The sequence below is a fragment of the Zea mays genome, chromosome 1 (genome assembly GCF_902167145.1).
Source record: "Zea mays cultivar B73 chromosome 1, Zm-B73-REFERENCE-NAM-5.0, whole genome shotgun sequence".
Classification (NCBI taxonomy): domain Eukaryota; kingdom Viridiplantae; phylum Streptophyta; class Magnoliopsida; order Poales; family Poaceae; genus Zea; species Zea mays.
In genome coordinates this window covers 116,225,114-116,234,548 of record NC_050096.1, presented here as the reverse complement: position 1 = coordinate 116,234,548, position 9,435 = coordinate 116,225,114, and positions in this window count along the sequence as shown.

The window sequence follows — 9,435 nt, the reverse complement described above, 5'->3', positions numbered from 1 at the left end:
TCTCCTCAGAAAGACTTAGCTTCGAATCACCAACAGCTTTTTTATCTGCAGACATCCTTGCAAACGCTGAGAAAGTGCTCTCGAAACCGAAGCTTAAAAATCTAAAAAGTCAAGCAAGTGTTGTTGCGCGCAGGCTAAAAGTTGGGTGAGTAAAAGCAGTGGGCAAGAGAGAGTGTCAAATAAACTTGTGATGAGCTCTTATTTATACACCTAGTGCGTTGAAAACTGGAGGGTCCCGCTTGTCAAAGACTGTTGCTATTCTAGCAAAGAGAAGGTGTTTTTTCGGACCTTCGGCTTAAGGCCTTCGTCCATATCGCAATATGAATTTATCATTATAGCAAATTAATATTGCGAGGGGCTACTGTTGGGGGCCTTCGGCTTCCGAAGGTCCTCAAAAACATGATTTGACAATGTTTTCCAAGTATGCGAGCAGGTATCTTCGGAATCAGGTTGCGGGTATACAAGAGCATGGTCAAGACGAAGCTTGACTGAAATGGAAGACAATCATGACGAAGGATGAAACGATCACGAAGCTATGTGCAGAAGAGCTTCGGCATGACAGTAGAAAAGGGGAACCGACTTAAAGATGAAAAGCCAAATTAGACCTCGAAGAATTACTATAGAGTTATTGATAAAAGTAAAGGGCATTAATGTAATTTTACACGGGCTACGTCCCGTGCCTATAAATAGATGAACAGTACTCCCGTACTGTTCACGCTGACTTGGCATTAGCATCACGCTTGTACCCTTACTTTCCTTCAAGCCGAAGGTACATTTGTAATTTGTTGTTGTTTATATAAGTAGAATAAATAGAAATAAATTAATAATAATGTTCAAAGTAATCATGTTATTTTCCGTGTTTTTGTGTATAGATTTCTCTTATCCTTTATTATGATAATGAAGGTGTGACCTTCATAACCTTCGTCCGAAATCCATTATATCCAAAGGGAAATAATGCTTCGAAGGACGAAGGGCTTTGATATTTAACATTTTATGTTGCCTTGTTCTTAATTCATAGCATTTGAGAACAAGTCCCCAACAATTATAATGTGGTTAAAACATGATCTCTAGTCAAGTATATTCTAGATTAAGGTTGAATTGATTATTTAGAGTATATTTTCTCATATGATATGCACTAATCAATTTATAATTTAATTTTCCAACCACGTAGACCTTCCATAAATCATAACTCTTTAACCGTAGCTTCGATCTTAGTGGTTCTCGATCCCGCGATCTCGTAGCTTCGCGTAGAGCATTATTATTCAGTTTGTTCTTGTGTTTGGTGCGATGTTTTTTATCTATACCATGTTTGTTTGTATTGTTACGACTAGCGCGAGGTTTCGAGGATCTGAAGACTCATCCTGGTACCTGGAATCTCAAGTGCTAGGCAAGTTGTGCCCTTGACCACTTTTATTTACCCAATAATGTTCTTTATTATCACTTATTCAATGCATAGGTTTAATTTTGATGGGACCCAATAGGTCACCCTAGTCTGTTTATCCTTTTTTTACCTTGTTTACCCCTGAATCATTTGGATAGTTATGTTATTGCTTTACATGGTTTTGGGTTAATATTTGATTATATCTATGTTCCAATTATTCTGTTATGTTATTTATGTTCATGTCAAGATCATTATCTTTAATTGGAACATGGAGCTTAACTTGAGAAACACGTGCCACCACAAGGGTGGAATGGGACGCCCTTGGCTGACTAATTAGGAAAGCTAGTGGAAGACTACTTACCCAAAAGGGGCAAGGGTGGTAGGGGAGTTGCATGCAGCGAGGTTCTCGGGTTGATTTTGCTGCGATGGCGGTCAGACGAGGGATTCTTGCATGTGCTCTTCCCATAACTGTAGCGGGTTTTCGGAAGCTAGTGGAACTTTGTAAAGGCCACATAGTGGATCCCTAGCCATTCACCTCGGTAGTGTCTAAGGGCCTTGCAAACCCTGGTGACATGGGATACACGACTTGTCGGTACAGGGTACAACCTCTGCAGAGTGTAAAACTAGTATACTTACATTAGCAGCTCAAGACTCTCGCATAATTAATTTATGTAACTTAAATTCAATTTGTCATTTGCATTTGCATGGGATTATTTATTAATTTTGTTCTATTATTTATTATGGTTTGGTATTTACTTACATTTAGTAACTACTAATAAAATTTTGACCAACTTATTAAAAGCAATGCTGAGCTTTAACCCCTATTGTTGATCAGCCTTACACATCACATGAATTCCCACCTTTGGTAAGTTCATGCACAATTTTCCCCACAACTTGTTGAGCGATGAACATGTGTGAGCTCACCCTTGTTGTCTCACACCCCCCACAGGAGAAGACCATGTGGTTCATGTGGAGCCACACAACGAGGAGTTCGATTTGATCTAGGTGGCATCTCCTAGTGGACTTTATGGTGCTAAGGATGGACTTTAGTTCGATCTATATTTATTCTCTATTTTGTAAGACTTCCGCTATGTAATAAGTATTCTGATGTTATTGTGACATTTATCTCTATACACTGTGTTATTATATATGTTGTCTTCTTTGGCGCATGTATGAGATGCACCCGGCTTTGTCCCTTAAAACCGGGTGTGACATAAGTGGTATCAGAGGAATGTTGATTGTAGGACAAAACCTAGATAGAACTGGACAACCAATACTTACTTATCTTTGCTACTCTGATTCTTTTCTAAACTTTTCTTAATCTCTTCTCATCTATTTCCGCTTTACTCTGATTATTCTTACCTTTTCTTTCTAAAGACAAATGTAGATTTCACACTTTGAAATCCTATACATGAAGTGACCTTTAAGAATAGGAGACCTACTCTTAGGAACAAAAAAACACAAAACTATTTTCTATAGGTATCTATACGCTTCAGTGTTTGTTCTTATGATATTTGTCTGATTTGGATCTTTGATTGAGTGTGAGGAGTCGTGGAGTAATGTCCACAATTGCATCTACATATACGCCTAGACATAAGGGAAAATATTTACAAAATAAGACAACATAGAATATTCCCTAATAAAAATGGATCTATTAAACTAGATATATTTATAAGATAAACTAGATCAACTAAGAATATCCCCCACTAGAATATATCAAATTGATCTATCTTATCTTAAAAGATTCTTTCTTATCTTAATGAATTCATATTATCTTGAAAATATTTTATCTTACCCTGATAGATCTAACTAATATCAAAAGATTCTATCTTATTCTTATAAATTCATCTTGTCCTAATAAGCATACTTATCCCCACCACTTTGCTTATCTCATAGCACTGTAACAAACATGATCTAGTTCAAAATAAAATAAGTAGATCTTATCTAGTCTAATCTGATTACACCAATTTAATTCTGATCCCATCTAATTTGATCAGATCTAACCTAATGGACAAACATGTTAGATAATTGTTGGAACTTGCTCTCCCGAGCAAGATGATCCAATGGGGGAGTGAAAGTAATGCAGACAAGGTTTTAGCTCAAGAAGGCAATTGCTCTGTTAATCTTGCCTCTCAAGGGCACTATACGGGGGTATTTATAGGTGCCTGAGTGCCTAGCGTCTTGGGTTAAGGACGCATGTGCCCTCAGGCGCCCAGGTTATCCCTGGAATAATCCTATAAAGCAGGGTTACAGACTGTAATTATAGAGAAGCCTTTACAAATTAGGCCCGTAATGCGCAGCGGCCACGCGGGGCCTGTTACAATGGGCCGGATTGCACGTGGGCCTTCGTATTGGATGAGGCCACGGGGTGGGGTGACCTCGTCATAGGCCTTCGTCCTGCGGTGTGTTGGACGAAGGGTGGAGACTGCCCATCGTCTTGTCTTTGTTGGTGCAGCGAGATTGGCGAAGGCATCGAGCGAAGGGTAGCGTCTTCGCCTTTGCCCCAACATTTGCCCTCCGAGGGACCAGTTCGACTAAGTCATCTGGTGCCGAAGGCGTCGCTAGATGGTGGAGATGCTGCCCTCACTCGAAGTGGTTCCGCGGGGGTTTTTGACATGACTGTTGATTGACAGCGCACTGTTGGATTGCGGGTTTCCCGAATTGTCGCGTCCTGTGTATAAAAGGGGGTGGGGGCGGTGCAAGTTGAAATTTACCTTTCTGTGCGCCGCGAAAACCCTAACCTCCTTTTCAAACTGCTCGCTTGCTCGCCTGCCCTCCTTGCTCCTGTTCGTCGGAGATCTGGCCCGCGTGAAGCAGACCGCCCACCGCCGCCGATGGTACGTAGCCATGCCGTCTTCCTCCTTGTCTGCTGCGACCATGCCAACGGCTGAGGCGTCGTCCGAAGATACCTCGGGCACTGTGGCGGCGGCAGAGTTACGACCGGGTGATACGGTGGAATTCGGTGTTTCGCGGATGTCATCGTTCCGCGTGCAAGATATGCAACAGTTGGGATATTTCGGCGGCGGGGTTGGGCGTGTCCTGGGGGCTGAGGAGGTTCCCGAGCCCGAGGGCGAATTGGTTGTTTTTGAGGCATTTTTCATTACTGGCCTTCGTCTGCCTGCACATCGTTTTGTGTCGGAGGTTCTGCAGATGTTCGAAGTCCAGGTTCACCAGCTGACACCTAACGCCGTGGTGGCGTTGGCGAAGTACGTCTGGGCAACGACTTCGTACGGCGGTCAGCCTTCGGTGGAAGTCTTCGCCAAGCAATATTGTCTGCACTAGCAGAAGAGAAAAATTGGACATAAGATTGCACAATTCGGATCGTGCACTTTCACGCCGAAGTCCGGGAAGACTTCGATGGAAGTCGTGGAGCTGGTCCCATGTGCCCGTAATAAGTGGGGCAACTGGTGGGATTACTGGTTTTATGTTTCAGAGGCTGAAGTCGAATACCACCTAGGGCTCCCCGCAGCCATTATGTGCTCTCATTATTATGTGGCGTACCCGCCATTTGAAGTAGCGGAGGATGATGAGAATGAAAGGGTCGTTTGGATCGATGCCCGTACGAGTAGTGGACGCGATCTAGTTGAGGAATTCATAGGGTATGGGGTGTGGCCCTTGGCGCATGGATGGGCGTTGGGCGAAGTATGCCCTCGTGAGATGCCCTCCCTGGGTGGGCGGAAAGTGCGAAGTCCACTTTTTGCTTTGGATGTGCGAGGGCGGGATCCTGCCACGGTCGTGCGCGAAGCGGAGGATGGGTCGGTGCGAATTGTGGGGCGCTACGTGCCAAAGACGGAGGCCCAGTGGAGCTGGGAAATACACGAATCCAACGACCGCCTAAATAGGGTCTTCGAGTTGAATCGCTTACCGTATGGCGGTTATCCCGGGGAAGACGTTGTCGACCGCCGCGGGAAAAGACAAGTGGCTGTGACTGAAGAAGACCCTACGCAGGAGGTCGCCCCAGCCACTAAGAAAAGGAAGCTAGGTACTATGGTCGGGGAACTGGGGGTCTCCGATAGTTTTGCTATGGAGTTGATGGGGACATGCGCGGCCCCCGGGGGAAGGATGTCTTCGCCCGAGCTCCGGGAGTCTTCGGCGCGGATGCTAGAGGTTACCGGGGGTCGATGGCCCAAGAACGTTCCTATCCCCCGCGCGGCTGGCGAAGACTTCTTTACGTCTCGCATGGCTCGTGACTTGAGGGTGTTTCCTTACGGACAGAATATTGCTGCTGTTGTGTCGGCAGTGATGAACAAGGACCCTCAAGATGCTGCGCAGAAGCGCCGAGCTGTCGTCAGGATGGTCGATCCCGTGCGCGAGGCGAAGAGGGCGCGGGGAAGCGCGAAGGCTGCAGCCTCCTGCAGTGGCAAGCCGGTGTCGGCTGCGAAACCGGCTACGCCCGGAGGCAGCAAAGCGTCGACGGGCGAGAAGGCTGTAGCCGTGGGTGGAACCAAGCCTCTCCCGGGCGGACCTTCGCCCGCGAAGCTGCCTCCACCGGGGAAGCGTGTTGCTGACTTCGGCACGAATATCAGTGTCGATGATTATCTGGTTGGTAAGTATATATATATATTTTGACCGGAGACATGTTGCAGGGTCGGGCGAGGGACAATTGGTTGTTGTCTCGCCTTCGGTGGCAGCCACCTCGCCATCGGCGGTGGTGAAGGCGAAGGGGTCCATGCAGGACCCGTGGGCCGCCTTCTGCGGGAGCGGCGAGATTCTGACGGCCGCTGCCGCTAGGGACGTGGCGGGCACCATGTCCCAGCGGCTGAGGGAAGTGTCTCAGCAGCTGTCGCAGCAGCTGAAGCAAGTAAGTTGTGCTGGACTTTGATGTTTGTTGTGTTTTGGCTCATGTGTTTGTGTCTCATGACGGTTTGACTTGTGTTTTTGCCAGGCGACCGACTTCGCCGACCGTGTTGCATCGGGCGTCCTGACTGCGGACGTCGCCGCCGAAGTCGAGAATCTTCGGGCGTAGCATGCGGATGCTGTCCGGGATAAGTCGGCTGCGGAGAGCAAGAACCGCAGGCTGGCGGAGAAGGTGGCCACCCTGGAGGCCGAGAAGACGGACCTCCGGCGCCGGCTAGCGGAGGAGAGGAGAGAGGCTAACCAGGCCGTCGCTGAAGCGCAGGCTGCGCAAGTAGAGGCTAAGGTGGCGCTGGCGAAGGGTAGCCTCGCCAGCCAACGCGCCGAGGAGTGGGAGGCGAGGTTCAATGCCCTGCGCAGTCACGTGGACAAGGCCGAGACCTCGGAGTGCTCAGAAGTCGTGCGGACGCACGCGTAGCTCGCGGAAGCGTACCGCGATCTGGGTGCGCGGACTGCAGATTTCGATGTGCTCGACCACGAGGCCAGCCTCCGCTTCCTTGAATGGTTGCAGGAGGAGCTGTTGGTGCTCCTGACTATTGTGCAGGGCTTCATGTCCTACGCCTCCCTCGTCACATGCGAAGGGGCCATGAATGCGTTGTCCCGTGAGGGGTGCAAACACTATGAGGTCTTCGACCAGTCCGATGAAAACTTTGAGCATGAAATTTTTAAGGTCGAAGACCCTGTGGTAAAGGACTCCGCAGGGGCACTCTTTGATCGGATGTGGGGTCCTCATGGCTGGGAGGCGGTTAGGGAGCGGTCTGACCGGGCGGGAGAGCAGGTAAAGCTTGTTTTTTGTTTCATGTGGTTGAATGTGGGTACGTGTGGGTTTGCTGAATGAGTGTGTTGTTGCTGCAGATGGCGTGTGCCGAGGATGGCGTGTGCCGAGGATGTTGAAGACCTTAGGGATCTGAACGGCGCGCGGCCCGAGGCCGAGGTCAACCCGGTGCTGCCAGAGGCTGAGGTCGACCCGGCAGTGCACTCGGAAGCCGGTGAAGGCTCCTCCGCTGCACCTGTGTCCACTGTGTCCAGTGAAGGCTCCTTCCCAGCCCCTGCGCCGATGACGGAGGACCCCCCAAAGGCGGTGGCGGAGCTGGCAGCAGAGGATCCCATGGCGGCGGTCGGGCCTTCGCAGGTGGCTTAGTCGGTGTGGGGGAGTTAGTAAATTTTGTCTGTGTTACTGAACCTTGGTTGCTGCGCAGGTTCAAGATTTTGGGCCTACGCATGCAACCGCTACTGACACTGCTAATTTTGTGGCGGCTTAGACTGTGGTTGCTGAAAATGAATCGGATGATTCTGTGTCTAAGTTTTTTGAGTCTGATGATTCTGGGAGTTCGGTTGTGTGGACGAAAGAGTCTTCAGATGAGGACTTGGATTATTTTGTGCCCTTGGATGTGGCTACGACGGAGGCTTCTCCGCGTGTGACGGATGCTGAAGTTTTTCCTGGTCTGAGTGCTGGGCGTAGGCGGCGAAGGGCGGTGGCGAAGCGTAGAGTGAGTGAGGTGGAGGGTGGTCGTCTTCGTGTGGATAGGGCTGGCAAGCGGGAATTGTTGTCCTCGCCGGTTGGGGCGAGTGTAGGTGAGGGGGAGTTGCGAAGTCTTTTTGAGGGTGAGGAGCTGAGGATAATGTTGTTTAACTATAGGGAGAAGGGTATGATGAGGTGTGATGCCCTCGCTGTACGTATGTAACTATAATTTGTATGATGAGGCTGTGTGCCTTCGCTGATCCAGCCATGCCTGTAGGGGACTTGTGCACTTGATCCAGCGTGTTTATTATGTCCGTCCGGCTGCACCTGTAGCCGGTCTTTGCACGGATAGTCTTTAGAGGAAGGCTTCGATTTTTGCGCACTTGCAGTGCTAGTCTGGCTGCACCCTTAGGCGACTTTTGCATGGATAGTCTTTTGAGGAAGACTTTGATTTTGCGCACTTGTTGTGCTAGTCCGGCTGCACCCTTAGGCGACTTTTGCACGGATAGTCTTTTAAGGAAGACTTCGATTTTGCGCACTTGTTGTGCTAGTCCGACTGCACCCTTAGGCGACTTTTGCACGGATAGTCTTTTAAGGAAGACTTCGATTTTGCGCACTTGTTGTGCTAGTCCGGCTGCACCCTTAGGCAACTTTTTGCGCAGATTGTCGCACGCGAGGGTAGCCAGCGTTGCCCCTCGCGGTGACTTCGTTGTGGTCGAATGCCGAAGACCGTCGATGCGGTCTTTTTTTTGACGTTGTAATTTTTGCGGGGGATTTTTTTGCATGTATATTACATGGCTCCACCTCATTAAAAACCTCACCCCCGGGGAGGAAAAGAGTGCGGGCCGGAATAAAACTGTTTGGGGAATTACAAGGGTGAGTTGGCCCTGATGAGTCAAACAAAAAATTTGCGAAGGTTGTCTATCTTCCAGGAATGTTCCAGGTCTTCGCCAGATTGTGTTGTTAATCTATACGCGCTGGGAGACGACTTCGTCTTGACGATAAATGGTCCTTCCCACTTTGGTTCCAGCTTACCCCGTGACTCTGTCCGGGTTGTGCGGACAAGTACGAGGTCCCCTTCGTCGAATTCTCTTGGGACGACTGCGTGGTCGCGCCAGGCCTTCGTTTGGGCTTGATATTTATCGAGGGCCTGTAGGGCGAAGACACGGTCTCCGTCAATGAGGTCTTTGGAAGTTGGCTCATCGACGTTGGGTACCGCTGAAGCGCTTGTCCGCGGGGACCCATGTTTGATTTCCTGCGGGGTCATGGCCTCCGATCCATACAGCAGGCAAAAGGGAGTGAAGCCGGTCGCCCCGCACTCGGTCGTGTTCAGTGCCCAGACTGCTTCAGGTAGCAGGTCGGCCCATTTGCCCTTCTTGTCATCGAGGAGCATTTTCTTGATCGCTGTGAAAATCTTGCCGTTGGCGCGCTCCACGATGCCGTTGGATTGTGGGTGGTACACTGAGGCGAAGGCAAGTTTGGTGCCAATGGAGAAGCAAAACTTCCTGAAGTCTTGGTTTTCAAATTGCTTGTCATTGTCGACTGTGAGCTCAGACGGGACTTCGAACTGGCAAACAATGTTTTGCCAGAAGAATTTCTGGGCAGTCTTCGATGTTATTGTGGATACTGCCCTCGCCTCGATCCATTTGGTAAAATACTCGACGGTGATGAAGGTGAACTTGAGGTTCCCTTGGGCCATGTGTAGGGGCCCGATGATGTCCAGGCCCCAGCGCTGAAG